The sequence below is a fragment of the Fukomys damarensis genome, unplaced genomic scaffold (genome assembly GCF_012274545.1).
Source record: "Fukomys damarensis isolate Sample0158 unplaced genomic scaffold, DMR_v1.0_HiC HiC_scaffold_13, whole genome shotgun sequence".
NCBI classification, from domain to species: Eukaryota; Metazoa; Chordata; class Mammalia; order Rodentia; family Bathyergidae; genus Fukomys; species Fukomys damarensis.
The window spans coordinates 26,789,221-26,810,434 of record NW_022900925.1 but is presented as its reverse complement, the minus strand read 5'-3'; the positions used below and the strand labels follow the sequence as shown (position 1 = coordinate 26,810,434).

The window sequence follows — 21,214 nt, the reverse complement described above, 5'->3', positions numbered from 1 at the left end:
TTTTTTTTTTTGTACTGGGGATTGAACTTGGGACCTTCCCTTTCTGAGACGGGCAGCAGCACTACTAAGCTAAATCCCCAGCCCTCTAGGAAGTATTTAAAAAGTACAAGTTACAATTGATTTTAGCTGTAACAATCATTTAAAGAAGGAAGTATTGCTAGCAAAACCAATAATCAAGAGATCTCCCATCCAAGTACTAACCAGGCCCAGCCCTGCTTAGCTTCCAAGATCAGGCTAGTTCAGGATGGTATGGCCATAGACTAATCAAGAGATCTAAAGCACTGTTTCACAATTCTTTAAAAAAGAGAGTGAGGGAAATAGATCAATGGGCAAATTAGAGCATTTTTTTTCAGACTGTAAAAGAGCACCTCCAGAGATAGATAAAGTCAAGATAATAGCTCAGGAATTTTGCCCTGGGCCTAAGGCAAAAAAAAAAAAAAAAAAAAAAAAAAAAAAAAATAGTCCCTGAAGCATTTATGTTATCTATCTAATCACCTAAGCAATCTTCTTCAGCAGCAAGCTGAGGGTAAGATTAATTTAAAATCCTTTTTAAAAATTCTATGTTTCTATATCTGCAACACACTCATGAGACTTAAAGATTAAAACATATACCCATTGCCTAGCAACCACAATTCACATGTTAGCAAAGGCACGTTTATCAGTTTCCTACATACTCATGAAGAGAAAGACTGGCTAAAAATCCCTTTTTTCACTCCTACTTAGCATATGTAGAACACAAGCATAAATTGGTTTTTTTCATAGCTATTCTCCTCTGGTAAGGGCAAACAGTTATTGCAAGATGCCTCAGCCTGAGACCTCCTGTGGGGAAGTGAAGTCTAATGATAAGGAGTTCTAAAGTTAACTCTCAGTGACTTGGACTAAAAAAAAAAAAACCTTAGGAGGTGTTCGTAATTTAGACCTTTGTCCTAGTGAAGATTTGTCAGGACATTTAGAGTTATTGTTTCTATTTGTGCCTAGTCCCATGGGCATCTATCCTACTAGCAGAGAGAGAAAAGTCCACACCTGTAGCTCAAATCTTAATGAAGGTTTAAGAAAGGGTTCTAGCAGCATCAACTCAGGCCGCTCTGAAGATTACTTAGTTACCTTTCACCTCACTGAGGCATGCAGGTAGATAGATAAATGTAGGTTTTTCTGCTAGTTAGCCAGTTGGGCTGTCAGGACCCAGGTTCTACTGAGGAACCCTTGAGTATCCACCAAGAGTATCCCCGGCCATGACCCATCAGTTGTCCTCGTAGTTTCCATTAGTTCCACGCAAGCAGGGATTTGTCTCCAGAAAGAAATCCAGCTGCCTATCTGGTCAACTCCATTGGCTTCAATGGAGATTGGCCAGAAGGTGCTGGGGAAACTTATCGTGTACTTTAAATTGTGGCAGCTACCCTAAAGGTATTTACTGGCTGTCAGAGTAAACACTGTTTTAGCACTTTATAAAGGGACAGATAAAAGCCTGAACTTTTTATCTGAGATGATTTATCTGTCTTTGGAATTAACACTCATTTTCTACAGACACAATTTTAAGGTTCTTAGTTATTGGATAGGAGGGAAAGGTTGGGACACTTCACAGTTTACCTCTCTAATCTTTCATGCCTCCAAAAAAGGAAGTACAAAGTGTCAGGGAAAGATCAGAAATGAGATTTACAAAAAGAAAGTCTTTTCTTCTCATGCTCAGAGTGAGTTATTGAGGCAACTTGCCCATGAGTCATCATTCTCAGACTGGAAAGGCAAGAATGGGAAATCTCAAGAGCTGAGACTGCCACCTTACCAGAAAGGAAATTGAGGCAGAACAGGCTCAACATTTTCTCTAGAGTGCAGAGAAGGAATGGACCAGTTTGTCCCAGTGAAACCTGTCCCCCAAGTTGTAAGAATAGCTGCCAGCCTATTGCCTTTTAACTAACAGGTGGAGTTCTGTGATTTATTAATAGGCACGTGTATTTCCTAAATATAAACTAATTTCATTTTTGAAAGACCCATTTTACAGCTTTCTAAATTTACCTTGTAGTTAGCATCAAAGGCCACTAGGGGGCCCTCTAACATACCTTTTTCTTAGCAATATCAAAGAGAAGACAGCAAACCACAGTCAAATCAAGAAATAGGTCAGAAGAATCTAAATGCAGCATATATAAAATAGTAATATAAGACCTTGCCTGCAAAAAATAAAATGTCTCATCAAAGAAATAGCATGATCTTTCCATGTTCTCAACTTAAATTTACCATCATTTTAATAAAAGAAGGCATAAAAATTCAAGGCTTACAATTTTTGATTACCTAAGTGAGTCACAATCCACAAAACAAAAGAAGATTCTTCTTCAATTATTTCTTATCTCAGTGGGACCTCCAATATGATTCAGGGATAATATAGGAGATGAAATAGGACCTCCAAATGATATAAGGGAGATATTTTAATTTCCAGCCTGTTAGATATCCTAAAGACTGAGTTTGTGTTCTCTAAAATCAAAGAATGAATTCTAGGAACAATGAAGGTTGAAAGTAGGAAATGTTTATTGAGAGGATAGCTCCTGAGAGGCAGGAGGGGTACCCAAGGACCCTACTTTTGAGGTGAAGTTTTATAGAGCAAAACCCACATGGGTTAAGGCTATGAAGAACCAATAAGGTTACAAGTATAGTTGCTTAGGTAATAGTGATCCAGTGGGGGGAAACAAGTCACATAACAAGTATACATGGAAAGAACAAAGATTTTCTAGGAAATGATATGTCAAGAGGTCTTGGTAATCCACTGGGATGACTGATGTCTATTTAGACTTCATTAGGCCAGGTATCATTTATCTTGTTCTTTGAGGAAGTATGCAGGCCTGATCATTACTAGTTTGAGTGAGGAGAGAGTTGAACCAATATTTTACAAAGTGAGTTTGGCACAGGATAAAGGGATAAGAGATTTGAGAGTTCAAACAAGGGACTGGTTAAAATGATAGGCCAAGGAAGGAGGATGGTGAAGACTGTAGGAAAAATGGAGTGAAGGGCCTGGTGGCATTAGAGTTGCTGAAGCCTGTGTGCTACAGAGACTGGACTGGAAAGCTAAGAGTTGGTGGGAGAAGAGTAGGATGCCTGAAATGGAGGTGATGGAGGTGGTTTAGTTGTTAGTAATGACATAGTCCGGGAGATGGCATAGCAGGGTGGAGGAGGACTAGATCACTGGAGGTGAGGAGGTCAAGAAACTGAGATGTCTGAGAGTTGAAAGGATCATCTGTAGATACTGAAATAACCAAACCTGTCAGAATTGTGATGGAGGGGTTGCCAGGAAAGAAGATGTCAGAATATTTAGGAAATGAGGCCGAATGTTTGGAGGGTGACTGAAGACTAATTGTACGTGTGAATTATTTAGAATGAGTTTCAAAGGGCTTTTAGGGAGAAAGGAGGGACATTGGTCTGTGAGTGGTGGCAAGGAGTAACTACCTCATCTTGGCACTGCCTGAGAGGGCTCCAGAAAAATGGTATCTTCAAGGAATCCAGTCTCAGCTAAGGTATGGAGCTAACAGGAAGGAAGTGCTCAGGCAAGGAGGTGAAGACAAGATTTGCTGCTGACATATCCTGAGTCCCAGAGAGTGCAGTGAGAGGGTTGAGTGAGGAGTGATGGAAGTCTAGATCAGTTTAAGGGAGGTGTAAAGCTTACCAGAGATGAGACTATGGTAGAAGGGATTACCTGGAAGAGATTGGCTTCCTGTGGGGACTGTCTCAAAAAAAAAAAAAAAAAAAAAATGTGAACCTGGGTTTAACCTCTAGTACTGGAAAAAAAAGTTTTTTAATAGTCTCACTAAATTGTCCAGGCTGGATTCAAATGTGTGAATCTCCTGGTTTAGCCTCCCAAGTAGCTAGGATTACAGATACAGACTATCATACCTTCTAACATTATTATCATTGTTGTAGTTATTATTTGTTTGGGTTTTTGTTGTTGTTGTTGAGTCGTGTCTCACTCTGTTGTCTAGGTTGGCCTTGAGCTCATTATATAGCTCATGCTGGTCTCAAACTTGCTCCTGTCTCAGCTTCCCAAGTGCTGGGACTATAGGCATGCACTACCATGCCTGGTTAATCTTATTTTTAATGACTAAATTGTATTTCATTATATTTAACCAGTGCCCTATTGAAGACATTTAGATTATTTCTATATTTTTGCTATTGTGAACATCTTTAAATATATCTGAAAGTGCTTTTATAGGTATATAAATAGGATAAATTTCTAATGCTGTGTTGAAAGGAGTATGAAATATTAGATCTAGGGCCGGGGATTTAGCTCAGTGGTGCCACCACCTGCCTCACAAGTGCAAGGACCCAAGTTCAATCCCCACTACCAAAAAAAAAAAAGAAAGAAAGAAATATTAGATCTATATAATTTCTCTTTTAAGTAATTTCATTAATTTACATTCTTATCAATAGTATATGAGAGAATAAATTTCTTTATATTCTTTTCCTTCCTCTGTGATGTACAGGTTAATATTACGTATTTAAGTAATCTCTGTCAATCTAAAGGTATTCATATTTATTTATTGGATGTCTCTGGTGAAGGGGACTAAAAGAGGAAGACAGAGTACCTTTTTATATTTTTTGGTCTTTGTTTGCTATATGGATAATTTAAAATGTGTGTGTATGTACGTTAAAGAAGCATAGATGAATAATATCTTTAGAAACCACAACTAATTAATTGTGTTATGATACCAGATTATTTTGTATGTGAATTTTGCTATTTCTAATTGATTAAAGACTAGCTTGAGATTTTAGATGATTTTTTGGGGCAGGAGGAGTCAAACTCAGGACTTTGTACTTCAAAGCAGGCACAGTGCCACTGAGCTAAATACCTGACCCAGGAGATTATTTTTTAAATTACCTTTTATATGGCAACATTATCTATAACTTCACATGTAATATGTTTGCATTAACTAAAAAAAATGTATCTGGTTGATTTGATTATAAATAAAGGGTATAAATTCAAGTTATATATAAAATAATGTATAATTTAAAACAAATTACAAAAAAAACTAGATTTAAAATGATGTTAACTAAAATTGATTATATAGACTGTTTTTAACTCACAGTTTTTTTAACTTATTGAGATTTGTCAGAACAAATGAACTTGTAATAAATTTTGCTTTCATTTTCTTTTTTTGATCAAACTCGGGTCCTTGCACTTGCAAGGCAGATAGTGGAACCACTGAGCTAAATCTCTGGCCCTACTTTCAAATAAATTTATTTTTATACTTTTAAACTTAGCTAAACAGCATCTTCTGTCTCTTGGCCTTTTGCAAAAGATAACAAGGTCTTTCACTGAAGTATTTGGATTACAATTTCTTTACCATTCTCAGTTTCCTAAAATAGATATATCAGGTGCCTTTATTATATGTGTCGACTCCAGTCAGTTCATATCTTGGTTTGAGATTATGTACCATTTTTCCCTCTATCTTTAGAAAGTCTGTCATGTGTGTATCTCATTCATCAAGGTTATACTTTGAACAACAATTTTATAGTTTGATGATAAACAACTGAGATTCAAAATTAGGAACACAGATACATAAATATTGGACAGGAATGGTGAAAGTAGTATAATTTCCATGCTTCATAAATTGGATAAATTGAAGCACAAGTATGATTAAAAGATACGTTCTCTTGAGTCCTAGGTCAGAGCTTGTGTGTGTGTGTGTGTGTGTGTGTGTGTGTGTGTGTAAGTTCCTACTTTCATACTAATTTCCTACTAGAGCTACCATTAAAATTAGTGAAGGTTAACTGGGCAAGGTGTACTTGTCTGTAACCCTAAAAACTGGGAGGCTGAGACAGGATCACTGCAAGTTCAAGGCCAGCCTCAGCTACATAGAGAGGCCCTGTCTCAAAAAGCAAAGCCTGGCATCAGTGACCTAAGGATCTCCCACGAGGGCCCTCCTCTTATAGGTCCAGACCGTCTTCTGTTTTTGTTTTTTGTTTGTTTGTTTGTTTTTTAGACAGGGTCTCACTGTGTAGTTGAGACTGAACAGGAACTGTGTAGCCCAGGCTGGTCTCAAACTCACAGCGATCCTCCTGCCTCAGCCTCCCGAGTGCTGGGATTACAGGCATGCGCCACCATGCCAGGCCAAACCATCTTCTAATACCACTGCCCTGGAGACCAAGTTCCCTACACCAAAGCCATTAGTGGGGAGGGCATGACCAATCATATTCAAGCCATAGTAATGATCTCATTTTAACTTATATGCTTCCTATCTTCAAATACATTCTGAGGCACTGGAGTTTAGGACAGAACATATAAATCACAGATCAGCCCTTAACATATGTTAATACTTGTAGGCCCAAGTTATTTTTAAACTCATATATAGTATTTGCTGTGCTATAGGAAGTTAAGTCACAATTCTTAAAGGTGTATTGGGGCTTCTTCCATTGACTTAACATGTTCTTTGTGGAAAGAACAGCCTGTTTGTACAAAAATATTTAAAGGTCATGATAAGTATAATATCTTTGTAAAGCTATGCTGATGAAAACAGTACATCTTTTAGTGGAACCAGTTCTACATACATTTCGGTTTCAGTTGTCTCTAGAAACTTCCTTTACTTATGCACAAATCCTTTAATAATGAACTTACTAGTTAAATAGTGTAATAGATTTGTAATAGATATTTGTTGGTACGTATTACTATTGCTAAGTACCATCAATTAACATTTTCTTTGTTTAGACCATATATTCCTCCAGTACAACCACCAGAAGAAATTTGTTTTGTTTTTGCATTTTTCTTTGGCTTGTTTTTTGAGACAGGGTCTTGCTATATTCCAAGGTAATCTTGAACTCATTGTGTAGCCCATGCTGGCCTCAAACTCACAGTGATCCTTCTGCCTCAGACTCATGAATGCTGGGATTACAGGCATGCATCACCATGCCCAGATAGAAATTTGTTTTGGTAGCTCTTATTCTACATTACTTTAGCACCTATTCACAATCTATATGTAACTATTTCTGCTTTTAGTCCAAGATTATTAGATAACTAATTCTCATGGTATTATTAAGATTACTCTATACTGATATTAATAGATGACATTTATTTTCCTGCCTACTTAGAAATATCAAATTTATTTAACCATGACCATTAAATATAGGTTTTAAAAGCGACCATAACTTCACAGTGATTTTATTTCTTACTTTTTTTTTTTTTTTTTTTCCCAATTTTTTTTTTTTTACCAGTATGGGGGATTGAACTCAGCACTTTGCAATTTTATTTTTAAAGTAGTATTGATATGTCTGAAAAGTACAATCAGGAACAAAGTTTCTTTTTCTTTTCTTTTTTTTTGGTACTGGGAATCGAACTCCGGTCCTTGTGCTTGCAAGGCAGGCAGTGGAACCACTGAGCTAAATTCCTGGTCCAATCAGAAACAAAGTTTCTCACAGTTGGGTGTGGTGGCACATGCCTGTAATCCCAGCTTCTTAGGGGGCTGAGGCAGGAAGATGTCAAGTTTGAGGCCAGTCTGAGTAATTTAGCCAGACCTTGCTTCACAGTAAAAAAAAGAAAAGGGGGAGGGGGAGCGGGCAGAGGATATAGCTTAGTGGCAGAGTACTCCTGAGTTCAAGCCTGGTCCTCAAAAATAAATTTAAAAATTTTTTATGGAAAAATGTACCATTCAGAATCAAAACTACCTGACTTTATTTTGGTATGTACGTGTGTATAGTACTAGGATTGAGCCCAACATTTTAGCACTGAGTTACATCCCCAGCTCTTTTATATTTTGAGACAATGTTTCACTAAGCTGTTAAATTGCCCAGTCTGGGCTCAAACTTGCAATCCTCTTATTTCTGGCTTCCAGAATACTGGAATTACAAGTGTGTGCCACCACATCTGGCTTGATTTTTGTTTATTTTGTTTTTTCAGTGTTGGGGATTGAGCTCAGAGCTTTGAACATGCTAGGTAGTCTCTCTACCATTGAGCTATACACCCAGCCCCAGGACTATTTGATGTTATGAAAGAAATTATTGGGCTGGAGATTTAGCTCCGCTGCCTACCTTGCAAGTGCAAGGTCCCGAGTTTGATCCCCAGTACCAAAAAATTTTTATTATATTTATTATTATTACTACTACTAATTTCCTTATCTCAGTTTTGTGTGTGCATGTGTGTGTGCATTCGCCTACATGCTAGGGAGTGAACCCAGGGCCTCATGTATTCTAGACGAGTGCCCTACCACTGAGCTACAGCCCTAACCTTCTCAATTCTTAAAGATTCTGCAACAAATTTAGATCATTACTTATTCGTATATATGAACCAGAATTGCTAAAGTGACAGTACCAAATACTGAGAAAGAGGAGAAACAGCCAGAAATCTATACATACATGATCAGTGGGCATATACAAATAGCTCAGTCATTCTGGGAAAAGTCCTGGCAGTTTCTTTTTTCTTTTTGAGTATCTTCCGAAATAAAAGATACATTGACTCTGTGACCCAGCAGTTCCACATCTACGTGTTCACCCAAGAGAAACAAAAACATGTCTGCAAAATGAGTCACACAGGAATATTCATCCTAGCAAGAAAAAAAAAACACTGGATACAGCCTACCTGCCTATCAATAGGAGAATAGTGCTGGAGATTTAACTCAGCGACACTGTGCCTGCCTTGAAAGCATAAGGTTCTGAGTTCAGTCCCCAGTACAAAACAAACAAACAAACAAAAAAACAACCAAGAGGAGAATAAATAATCTGCAGTATATTAATGAAATGGAAAACAACCCAGCAATGAAAAGGAACCAACTATTACAAAATAACACAAGTAGATCTCAAAAACATTTTGCTGAATGAAAGGAGCCTTACATAGACTATATTCCATATGAGTCTCTTTAGATCAAGTTAAGGCTAGGGATTTGGCTCAGTGGTGCTGCCAACTGCCTCGCAAGTGCAAGGTCCTAAGTTTGATCCCCAGTACCAAAACAAAAACACGAATATATTTAAATCAAGTTCAGAAAAGGACACACTAATCTATAGTGGAACAAAATGACAACAGTGGGAGATGGGGGTGAGGATTGACTGGAAAGAAGTGTGAGGCCTTTGTGGGTGGTGTATGGATGTCCTACATCTTGATAGGGGCTTGAGTTACAGAGGTACATACTTTTATCAAAATCTGTAAAACTGTACATACAAGATTTATAATTTTATTATATGTAAATTTTACTAAATTTGTAGACAAATACTGAATTCTAGGTAATGATATGCATATAGAAGTATTAGGAAGTGTACTGACATCTGTAATATGTAGGAAACTAAGATACTAATAGATTGATCAGTGGGTAGATGGATAGCAAAATATTAGTGGCAAGATCTAAGTGATATATATGAATAGTCACTGTAAATTTTTTTCTTTCAACTTCTGTACATTTGAAAATTTTCATAATAGAATACCAAGAAGGGGGAAAAATCTGGTAGCCTTAAAAGCAACTCCTTACTTATTTGCTACATGAAGAGAAGCAAGTTTCTGAAGAGATGCAAAATAACCTCTGAAAGTTAATTCACTTGCATATTATGTTTCTGGTGGGATGTAAGTTTTATAAAACATTACTGGGTTTCTTTATGTTATCATGTTATTTTGTTTTATATACATCATTGGAAAGTTAAGCTTGTTTGATATCAACTTATTCTTTAAATTTTTGTTAGCTTTGAGAAGTCTTCAAAATGGGATAAAATGCCATTATTTTCAGAAAATCTTTTACTTCTGAGAATTTATTTGAGGTTCTATCACAATTTGTAAGACTTGACTATTTGAAATACGTTTTGTTGGAATTTCTATAAGTGTGATTAAAGTAAAGTAGGAAAATTTATTTAAATTGTGATGAGTGCACTTGGTTTTGTACATATGTTGTACAGACTAGAAAGAAGGAATCCTCAATCTGCTACAGACTGCTTGGAATTAGTCTTCCTTAGGCTTACTTGAGTAATTTAGAGGGCAGGAAGGGAAATGGAAGGTAATCATAAATACTTCATAAATTCTGGTTGATTTGCTGTTACCTCTCAGTATCACTCAGTTATAAATTTGTACTTGAGTAAAATCTCTAAATTCCATGCAGTACAAAAATTGAAAGTCTCACAGAAGTATCTGAGGACATAATGACTGGTAGCAGTCTCCAACCTTGCACCAGAGATGGGTTTCATGGACCAATTTTTCCACTGGTAGGATGGGGCCTGGGTGTGGTGAGAGTGTGGGGGTGAGATTTTTTATTAGTATATGTTTGCAATGCATAATAATTGCATTCCCCAGTGCTAGCATCACTGCCTCAGTTCTACCTCAGACCATCAGGCATTAGTCTCATCAGAACAGTCATAGTTATTTTTCTCATTGCTGGGACAAAATACCCGACACTCACAAGTTAAAGGGGGAAAGGTTTATTTGGCTCACAGTTTGTAGAAGTTTTAGTTCATCATCAGCTGGCTCTAACAGGGTGGCATAGCAGAAGGGCATTGCAGAGGAGGAACAGTTCATGGCAGACAGAAGGTAGCAAAGTGAACAAGGAGCCTTAGCAGCTTTTTTCTTCCTCTTACATTCTATCCAGGCTGCTAGGATAAGGGTGGTGCCAAACCAATTAGTGGATGATTTAGTAATTACCCACCCTTAATCCTAGCATTGCACTGTGAATCAATCACACACTCTAGATTCAGCCATCTCTGAAAAAGCCCCACCTATGATTGCATGAGACTTTGGAGGAACATCTAGACACAAACAATAACAAGGACCATGTAACCTAGATCCCTAACATGCTGAACTTCTCAGTAGTGTTCATACTCGCATGAGAATCTAAGGCAGCTGCTGATAGGACAGGAGGCAGAGCTCAGGTGGTAGCAGGAGTGGGGGAGCAGCTGTTAATGCAGGTGAAGCTTTGCTCCCTCACCCACCAGTCACCTCCTGCTGTGCAGCCTGGTTTCTAACTGACCAAGGAAGTGGCCATGGGACTGGGGATCCATCCCTATACTAGAAGATCACAGAATAAATTAATAGCATGGAATCAGTTCAGAATTACTGAACTATCAATAATTCTTCTGGAATCACTTTGTTTGAGTGATTCTAGGAATTAAATCCAGGGCCTTGCTACTGAGTTACATCCTCAGTCCTTTTTTTACTTTTTATTTTGAGACAGGGTTTTATTAAGTTGCTAAATTACCCAGGCTGGGCTTGACTTTTTCCACCATCTTGCCTCAGGCTCCTAGACTGCTGGGACTGCAGGAATATGCTACTGTGCCTGATTTATCTTATTTTTTGTGCTTCATAGTTGAATATATTGGACTCAATTCACTGAATATGCACTGCTTTGAGAAAATATCATTTTATTTATTCCACTTAAAAATCAAGATGCTTAACCCAGTGTCTTTGTATTTTAAGAATAATTATCATTGTCTCTCTGAAAAGCAGTTTAATCCCTAGTTTTAAAAAAAAGACCTCATTATTGGTTTTTTAATAGTTGAATAACAATGACAAGGTTGGCTTCCCTCTCAGAAATCACCAGAAAATAAATTATGGGGGAATAAAACAAATGTGTTATCATCTTCCGTAAGAGTAAGAAATACCTGTACCATCAAATCACAAAATCAAGTAAGGGCTGCCAGAGGGAACAAAGGCCAAATGGGTTTGAAGAAATGATGAGGCAGGAGGCCTAGTTCTGCCAACTGCAGTGAACACCACTCAAGTGTAAGGTCCACATGTAAGGTGTTATGACTTGAGTGGCAAAAATCAATATGGAACTATTTAGAGGCTACCAGCACAATCTTCTTAGTTTAGTAACAAAGAGAATGAGGAAGAAGAGGTGAATGAGGAACTCAAAATAAATCATATTTTACAAATGGTATTGTAGCCAGGTGTGGTGGTGCATGCCTGTAATCCAACACTCAAGAGGCTAAGGCAGGAGACTCCCTACAAGTTCGAGGCCAGTCTCAAAAAACAAAACAGCACAAAAAAGGCATTGTGAGGAAAAAGACCACATATTATGAACAGCTTTATAGTTGCCAATGTTTGTTGGCTAGGAGAAGCAAAGAATAAAATTAGTCTCTCATACAACTCAACTTGATTGTGAACTAGGAAGAACCCTTGGTGTGGTTCTGGCCCCTCTCTCACATAAACCTCTTAGAAGTAGCTGGTGAGGAAGAAAAGATGACTAATATAAAGGGACAAGTAAGGAATTTATTTAAAGTTATTACACTAAAATAGTTGAAAACAAAACAAAAATAAAAAGAGCAATTGAGAAACTGCTGAATAATGAAAAACAATGGATGAAGGTTTTAATAAAATATATTGCCTTAAGTAATTAAAAAACAATCTAGAGCACAAAGCAAAGATAAGTCAAATAGGATTTTGTGCAGAAGATAAAATCTCAGTTAACAGAACTCAGGAGATAAATAGAAGAGAAAATTTCCAGTAAAAGGCATATTGGAAGTGCAAAAGGAGAATTTCTGAGGTGCTTCCTCTGAAAAACACTGAGGGACATGGGAAATTAAGAGAAAATAAGTAGAATAAAATAAAAATGAACTGTTTTCAGAAATAGCCAATGTTAATTGTAGAATATGGATGTAGAATTGTTTGTAAAGAATAAAACTCAAGGGCTAGGGATTTGGCTCAGTGGTTCCGCAGCCTGCCTTGCAAGCGCAAGGGCCCCAGTTTGATCCCTAGTATCAAAACCAAAAAATAAAACAATAACAAAAACAGAATAAACCTCTAGAATATAATATTTAAAGATATTTCTCAAGAAAACTTCAGAAACAAGTACACATTTGAATCTATAGAGTGAGCACATCATGAGTCCAGAAATTTTTATATACAACAATTATATCCAGAGCAACCTAGTAATGTTATTGGACTCCAAAAATTGAAAAATGAGGGGAGAAAGGTTCAGATTGACTTCAGAACTCTTCTCAGAAAAGTTCAGTACCAGAAGACAGTAGAGCAAATTATGTAAAGTCTTCAAGGACAGAAAGTGTGTTCCAAGATTTCTATATTTAGCCAAGCTATTTGTTTTTCAGGTAAAAGGCAATAGCTGTCTTGAGACAGGCTCTCCCTATCTGGTCCAGGTTGGCCTTAAACTCACAATCCTCCTGCCTTAGCCACCCAAGACTTGGGATTCCAAATGTGTGATACCATGCCCAGCTAATTACTAAATTGACTTTTATTTCTAGTTGGGTTTAAAGGATAATTATGTATTTAGTCAGGCCTTCTTTCTTAAGAATTGTCAGTCATTTCAAAATATTGGGTGAAGGTGAGTTCCTATTAAAAATCTATACATACTTTAGAAATTTAAGTACATTATCTTTTAGTGAGAGGGACTAAAATTCCTAATGTGAGGGTGCAGCATAAAGCAATTATTTGAGTTGGCAACAAATGTATAAATATGACCATAATTTCTGTTTGCTAATAGTTATCAGCCATTTACTGATACTAGTCCAAGTTTCATGGCTTACATTTCATGGGATACTCTTCTGTAAATGATTTTTCTAATCAGAGGAAACATTCATCCTAATTAGACAGGAAAGACTTAAATGTACATAAATCAAAAAGCAATTTGTTCATTCAGCAAATAGTTATTGAGCACTTGTGTGCCAGGCACTGATGTGGGTACTGGCCACTGAGCACCTGCTATCAGAAACAACAGTTAGAGGAGCCAAGGAGACATAAAATGAGCAGTAAACATAGGAAGAAACATCTATAGTATGTTAGAAACTGATAAAGGCTAGGAAAGAAGGAAAAGACATGGCATGGTAAGTTCAGAGATGAGAGGAAGAAGCATCAGACAGATCCTTTGAGTAACGTGGGAGTGTGATGTGACATAAACCTGGAGAAAGTGATTCGAGGTAGAGGGACCACCAGTGGGCAAGGGCTGCCAGGGTGCATGAAGGACTTAGCAGTGGGAAGGTCACGCTGGTGACGCTGACGAGCTGTTTCAGTACTGTTGCTATTTGGTTCCTTCCGGTTATGGAGGATGGATGGCAAGGCAGATAGTTACTGCTCAGCTCTCTTCTTCTCCCAATCTTGTGAGACTAGTGTTAGTTTGATCTTTGATAAATCGGTAACATCTAGATGGCTATTCACAGAAAACCTAGGAGGCTGTTTGGCTTTGCTCGAATGTCAACCTGGTCGGTGTATGGAAAAGTGATTGCTAAGATTATACTGATAGTTGCAGCAGGAATGGGATTTCTGTCCTGAGAACCCCGAATGCAGAGCTGTAGGAACCTAGTCATTTGGTAGGCATTGTTCAGATTTAGAAAAACCGTTGGAAAGGATCTGTGCTTCGTGGGCATCACAATCGGCTGCCTCCAGGTGGCATTCCTAGAGGTTGCTGCACAAAGAAAACAGTTTAAAGGGGAGAAAATTCAGCTTTGATTTTAACTCCATTTAGTCCGTTAAGAAAAAGAATACTAAGTCAGGTGGAGGATTTGCCTTCTTTATTTTTAGCTTAACCTGTTATTTTAAATCTAGAATTCACATGGTTAACTGTGGCGGGTGGGTGGGGGGAAGAAATTAACATTTTGTGCTATCCTCCTAGCAAGGGCAGACTGAGTAGATGGCAGCACCATAATATGTGGGCTGAGATGAGGCTGCTCCAGACGAGGCTTCTCTCAAAGTTAATTGATGGAAATTTCCCACCTTCAAGAATTTTTATTACCTTACAATGCTATGCCACGACTGCTGAAACACAGCTGTGGGTGCCTGCAGACGCCCACATTGCCAGTGTCGGGAAGGATGTACTTTTAAACCTCTAATTTATCTAATAATGTCTTCAGTGGTGTGTGTAGGTTTGGCATTGTGATGAAAATGCTTCCTGCCTTGGTTTATAACAAGAATTCAGTTTGCAGTCTTAAAATGTATATTGTCTTACTATGCATGTGAAAGATACTTACAAGTCTGCTTAGACACTTGATCTTAGCCAAAAGGCCGAGAAGCGATTGCAAGTCTGCTTAGAAAAAGCTCTAAAATACTATCCTGTCCATCTGACAGAACTTACCCATCCGTGGTATTGGAAATGGATACAAATGAAACATTTTTTACGCTATAATAATTGATTTATTTATTGTGGCTTTTGCTTTATAACAAGATAACATACAGAGCTGAGAGAGAGGCAGCTTCCCTAGTCAACTGCAATCTAGCACCTTTCTAATGGGAAATATTAACTGATTGGACTGATGTCAGCCTATAGAGTGGAAATGGAATAAAAAGCTCTTGTAAATTTATTGTAAATATTTATAAGACATAGGAAATGGTACTTTCTAGTATAAAATGTAAAACTTCATAACAAGTTAATGATATTTTATATGAAGCTCATAGTACAGTTGTCTAGCTTTATAAAATAAGCTATACAAAATTTGAAAGATTCTTTCCTAATGGCTTCACTACAAAGATTGATTGTATTTAGATACACACTCAATTTTAAGATGACACCTAGTGCATAAAACAGTATTCCTACATTACTTACAGAAAGAATATATAGAATTTGTTTCTTATCTACTGCACTACATGAAAACATTTGTTTGGACTTAAAGTGTGGGGTGTGTATGTGTGTGTGCATGTGCATGTGTCTGAGACAAGATCTCATTATGTTGTCCAGCATGGTCTCATACTCCTTGGCTCAAATGATGCTTCTGCCTCAGCCTCCCAAGTAGTGGGGACTATAAGTGTGTGCCACTGTGCCCAGCTAATTTATACTTTTAAATTGCTCTTGCCCCATCTTTGAAATTAACCCTATTTGTAACAGAACTATAGGAGCAGAATTTTAGGCCTGCCAGAGACTTTACAGTTATTTTATTTCATATTTATTTATTTTTTGGGGGGTACTGGGGATTGAACTCGGGTCCTTGCGCTTGCAAGGCAGGCCACCGAACCGCTGAGCTAAATCCCCGGCCCCTATTTCATATTTATTTATTTTTTGGGGGGTACTGGGGATTGAACTCGGGTCCTTGCGCTTGCAAGGCAGGCCACCGAACCGCTGAGCTAAATCCCCGGCCCCTATTTCATATTTATTTATTTATTTATTTATTTATGGTAGTGGGGATCGAACTCGGGACCTTGCACTTGTGAGGCACCACTTGCGGTGGCACCACTGAGCTAAAGCCCTGACCTACAGTTATTTTATTGACAGTTCTTAATTTTCAAGTTGAGGAAACTAAAACCTGAGTAATTTAAGCATCTTTCCTGAAATTTCCCAGGTAGAATTAGAACACATCTAATTCTAATTCCTTATATTCTGATATATCTCCTGTCTTCAGTGAGTTATTTGAGTAGCAATTAAATGGTAAGTTGGGTCTCTGTCAGGATGTGAACTATGTATGTTCAGGATCCACAGTTATTTTTCTTTTTTTAAAATTGTGCTGGGATCAATCTATGGCCTTATGTATATTGGGCAAGTGTTACTGAGCTACACCTTCTCTCTCTCTCTGTAGCAACCAAAGTGGAGAAATTATGTTTACAAGTTAATGTGATTTCTGAGTGCCTCAGATATCTATGTATAAATAGTATTTCATATCTTTAGGTACCCAGGACCCACATGTAATAATTAACTCCTGCAAACATTGCAGGAAAAGAAATGCTAAGAATTCTCCAATGATTTGGCTTCATTGTGAAATGTAGAGCATGAGAAATGCTTAGTAATAAAATTTTGCTTTTCTATATGATTTTGATTTTCTATTCTGTGTGTGTGTGCTACAAATTGAAGCTTGGGCCCCAGCACATTGCTCTACTGCTCAGCTACAGCTCTAGCCCTAAGTCTGATACTTAGTTCCCATAATGATTTAACATCTGTTTCCTTAAATACTGCCCCAGATACTACAACAAACTAAAATGATTTATATAAATATTGGTAAGTACTGAACTATTGACAGTCATTAGGATGTAGCTATATATTTATAATTTGAAGTCTTTCATTTTTTTTTCAGCTTTGAGTTTATTGGTACATTTTAGGGATACAGTACAGTTACATTCATTGTTGGGATCTTGTACCTCTACATGACAGGTCTTGGTTCTCATTTTTTCCCTCGAAGTCTTTCATTTAAAATGTTGTGAGCTGGGCCAGGAATTTAGCTCAGTGGTTCATCCGCCTGCCTTGTAAGTGCAAGGTCCTGAATTCGATCTCTGGTACCATATAAATAAATTAATTAATTGTGAGCTCTGGCTGTTTGGTGTGTGAGGTGTTGGGGATCCAACCCAAGACCTTTGCAACATTAAGTACACCCTCTATCACTGAATGATACTCCTAACTCCTATTTTTGAAATATAATTGAAAGTTGGGCATGGTGGCGCACCCCTGTAATATTTGCATTGAGGAGGCAGAGGCAGGAAGATCACTGGGAGTTCAAGGTCAGCATAGGCTATATACTGAGAACAAGGCCAACCTCCTGAACTACAAAGTGAGACCCTGTTTCAAAAAAAAAAAAAAAAAAAAAAAAAAAAAAAAAAAAAATACAATTAAAGAAGCAAGATTGGCTTACCCAGATAAATAAATATTTGGCAAATAAAAATGATGCTAGCTAATGTGAAAAGCAGGAAAGAACAACCAGAACATTCACGAATCCTAGTTTGGTGGGGTTTTTTGATGCATGGCTGAAGAACATTTATTGTTATCTTAAAGCAAGACCCTGTGCTTTGTTTACTGAGCTCTGTTTATGAAACTTTAATAGAGGCTGGATTTCTGCTTTACAATATATAATACTGAAAAATCAGCACCCAGAAATTCAAATATGCATTCATGTATTCATTGATATAAATAGCTTTAATAAAGTGGACTATTTTACTTAATGTGATGAAACATAAAGGTAAAACTATATGGACTCCTAATTAGTGATTTTTTTAACATTGCTCAAAAGGTATTTATATAAAGAATTTATATATGACTTAGAGACAAAATAGACACGGATTTTATTTTTATCTATGAATATAGAAAATCTGTACTTTGCCTAAAAGAAATAAGAAAGCAACAAATTGATGAGTATGAAAATCCATTTCCTGCTGAGGATTTAGCTCAGTGGTTCCACTTCCTGCCTTACAAGCAAAAGGTCCTGAGTTGGATCTCCGGCACCAAAAAAAAAACAAGAAAAAAAAGAAAAGAAAACCCATTTCCTTTTCTTAACAGGATCTACTTGACTAGAAAGCACTTCAAAATATGTTTTTACATAAATATATTAACTGTCTACCTATCTGTATATATCGATGCATTATTCTTGAACGATATTTGAAAGACTTGATAAGATTAACTTGTCTTGAGAGGTTTTTTTCCTTTGTGTTTTTTTTTGTTTGGGGGAGCATCTCACTACATAGTTCAGGTTGGCCCCAGTGCTGGAATGACAGGCACGTATCACCATACCCAGTTTGCTTTACTTTTTTGAGGCAAGGTCTTACTGTTGTTCAGGCAGGACTTAAACCTGTGATTTTCCTGGCTTAGTTTCCTGAGTAGCTGAGACTACAGACATATGACACCACCACATCTGGCTGTAATTTGACTTTAAAACATCCAGTCCACCCAAAGGATACAAACTGCGAAAGTTTAAAAAATTTAATCATATTGAATGTCAGGAGTGTTCCCAATACAGTAACATTTTTAAGCTTAGTTCTCAAAACTGTCATGTATATTGGCCCACATCTGATATTTGCTATGCTTATTTTATTTGCCAGACTTTAAAATGTTCTGTTTCAAGATCTTTCAAGAATTTTAAGAAAAATAAGAAGCAGTTTTCTATCGTCTTATCACATTAGTCACTCTTGGTAATTCTCCTAAAATGACAAGCATTAATGATAAGCCTTTATTTGAGGGGTATCAAATATTCTGATGTGACTATGCTTTAAAGTATATTTGCAATTCTAATTTTTCAGAAATAATCACTTTCAATTCAGAGTCAAAACCATAAAAAGTTTTTCATGCTAAGTGTTACAGCTTTCTGACATGTAGGAATAGCTGATGTGGGAGAAGCATCTAGCTTGATGTTTTATATCTAGCTATTAGTCAGCTAATCCACCTCCCTACTTCACTGAAAATATTTTCATTCTGTCTGACAAAAAGTAAAAAATTACATTAACTGTGACTAAAAATGTACTGTAAATGACATACTAATGAGACTAATGGTTCTTGCCTTCCTTATTCTCTTAAAGTTTTCATTTCTTACCTTTGGTGAACCTGTATCCAGAGTTTAATTACACAAAAGACATTTTCTTTTGGAACTCTAGGGAACAAGATTACAATAAAGGTTGTCAGATCATTTATTAATGTAATTTAAAAAGAAAAGAGCCAATTAAGTGTCTGACCTATATACTAAAAGTCCACATAGGTAACATATTTGAAATCTGTGCAGTTAATCAGAGTAAAAGCGTGCCAGAAAAGTAAAGAGGAACAAGACTCACAAAGAGTTTAGGTCTGTGAAGGAGAATTTTGACTAATCCAGAAAAATTCAGTTAACCTAGATAGCATGAAAGCAAAAATGATAATACTGTTTGTAAATTATATGGATTTTAAAATGGTCACATCAATTTATTTTATAAAATTTTTTCACCATAATTAGGTTTCATTATACAGATTATTTATCTTTTTTGTGCTTTATTTTTGTTTTTTTGGTTTTTTTTTGAGACAGGGTCTTGCTATGTAGCCCAGGCTGATCTTGAACTCACAATATTCCTTGTATCTCAGCCTCCTAAGTGCTGGAATTGTAGGTGTGCACCACCACGCCCATCTATGTACAGTTTATTTACACACACACACACACACACACACACACATACACATCTGGAACAATACTTGGCCCTATTTCACGCAGCTTGTTCTACATCCTTTTTTAAAAAAGTTGGTCGGGCTGGGAATTTAGCTTAGTGGTTCTGCCGCCTGCCTTGTAAGCACAAGGACCTGAGTTTGATCCCTGGTACCAAAAAAACAAAAAAATAAAACAAACAAGCAAATAAAAAAAGTTGGTCATAGGGCCGGGGATTTAGCTCAGTGGTGCCACCACCTTCCTTGAAAGTAAAAGGACCCAAGTTCGATCCCCAATACCAAAATAATATAATAATAATAATAATAAAAGGTTGGTCACAATTCATTATCCACCAAGGATCATAGCCTATAATTTAAAATGAATGACACAGAGAATTTTCTATTTCTCCCTTGGGGACTTGGAATGTTTCTAAACCACTTACCTTGTTGGTCTCACCTAGACCTTATGAAAAATTACACCAGCTCCACAATTTTATATACAAGTATCCTGCTCCCAGACTACAACATTCTGTTCTAGATTTTCTGCCGAAGTACTCCCACCTACTATTCTTTAATTATATTTAGACTACACTGATTTACAACTTAAGTCTGTTCTTTCTTTCTTAGCCAGTGTAGAATCCATGGTCCAGCATTATATAGTCACACCCTTAAAAAGATACTCAATCCTAGGTCTTGCCTTTATTTTGTAATATAGCCTTTCAAAACCCAGATCTTAATGAACAAGGTGATTCTTCCTATGTACACATGTATTAGCATAGGAACATAGATGGAAAAGTCACACTATCAGAAAAACTAGTTTAAAAATTATCTCAGATGTCAGTCTCTTACACTGACAGGCCTGCTCTGTTATGACTATTTCACGTCTACTTTGTCAGCCCTCCTGCTCCTCCATGTGCTTTCTAGAAACCCCACCACCTAGCTGGTGTGTAGTCCCCAGACCAGCACCACAAGCATCGCCTAGAAATCTGTGAGAAATGAAAATTTCCAGGCTCCACTCAGGCCTGCTGAATGAGAAACTGTGTAAGAAGCTCTGCAGGTGATTCTGACGCATGAAATAGCTTCAAGAAATAATCTAGCCTCACACTTCACTGAGAAGCTCTTGTTCAGAATGTAAGCTCTAAAAGGACAGGGGTTTTTGTCTTTTTTGTTAAAAAAATACCCTGAGTATTACAACAGTGCCTAGCACAAAGCAGACCTTAGTATTTGCTGAATCAAGCCATTAAATTGGAATTCCCTTCTTTTCCTGCTGACTAGTCATCTAGAAACTTACCTGCATCCGTACCAGTTGGTTTTTTTTCCCTCTTCATTTTCCAACAAAGGACGTGTGCCTCATCCTGTCAAAGGCCAGTATTTCCTCACCTACTATTGATTTCTATCTGAAATTCCCTGTAGGGCTCGGGATTTGGCTCAGTGGTTCCCGCTGCCTGCCTGGCAAGCACAAGGGCCCGAGTTCAATCCCCAGTACCAAAAGAAAAATAAATTAAATTAAATTAAATGTCCTGCCAAAGCCCTACATG

At 37.2% G+C, this 21,214-nt stretch overlaps 2 protein-coding genes across 7 annotated transcripts in view; one reads left to right on the top strand and one right to left on the bottom strand.

Annotated features, from left to right (window-relative positions):
* The window catches only part of Trim37 (tripartite motif containing 37), a 151,794-nt gene that overhangs the window by 1,400 nt on the left and 129,180 nt on the right, over nucleotides 1-21,214 (bottom strand). Inside the window, exon 26 of one of the 6 annotated variants that reach the window (XR_780741.3) lies at nucleotides 19,102-19,158. The exons of the other annotated variants lie outside the window; for them this stretch is intronic. The gene's annotated coding sequence lies outside the window, so the exon portion shown is untranslated. The remainder of the gene's footprint in view (nucleotides 1-19,101; nucleotides 19,159-21,214) is intronic. 6 annotated transcript variants of the gene reach the window in all.
* The window catches only part of Rad51c (RAD51 paralog C), a 145,905-nt gene that overhangs the window by 119,740 nt on the left and 4,951 nt on the right, over nucleotides 1-21,214 (top strand). The window lies entirely within an intron of this gene.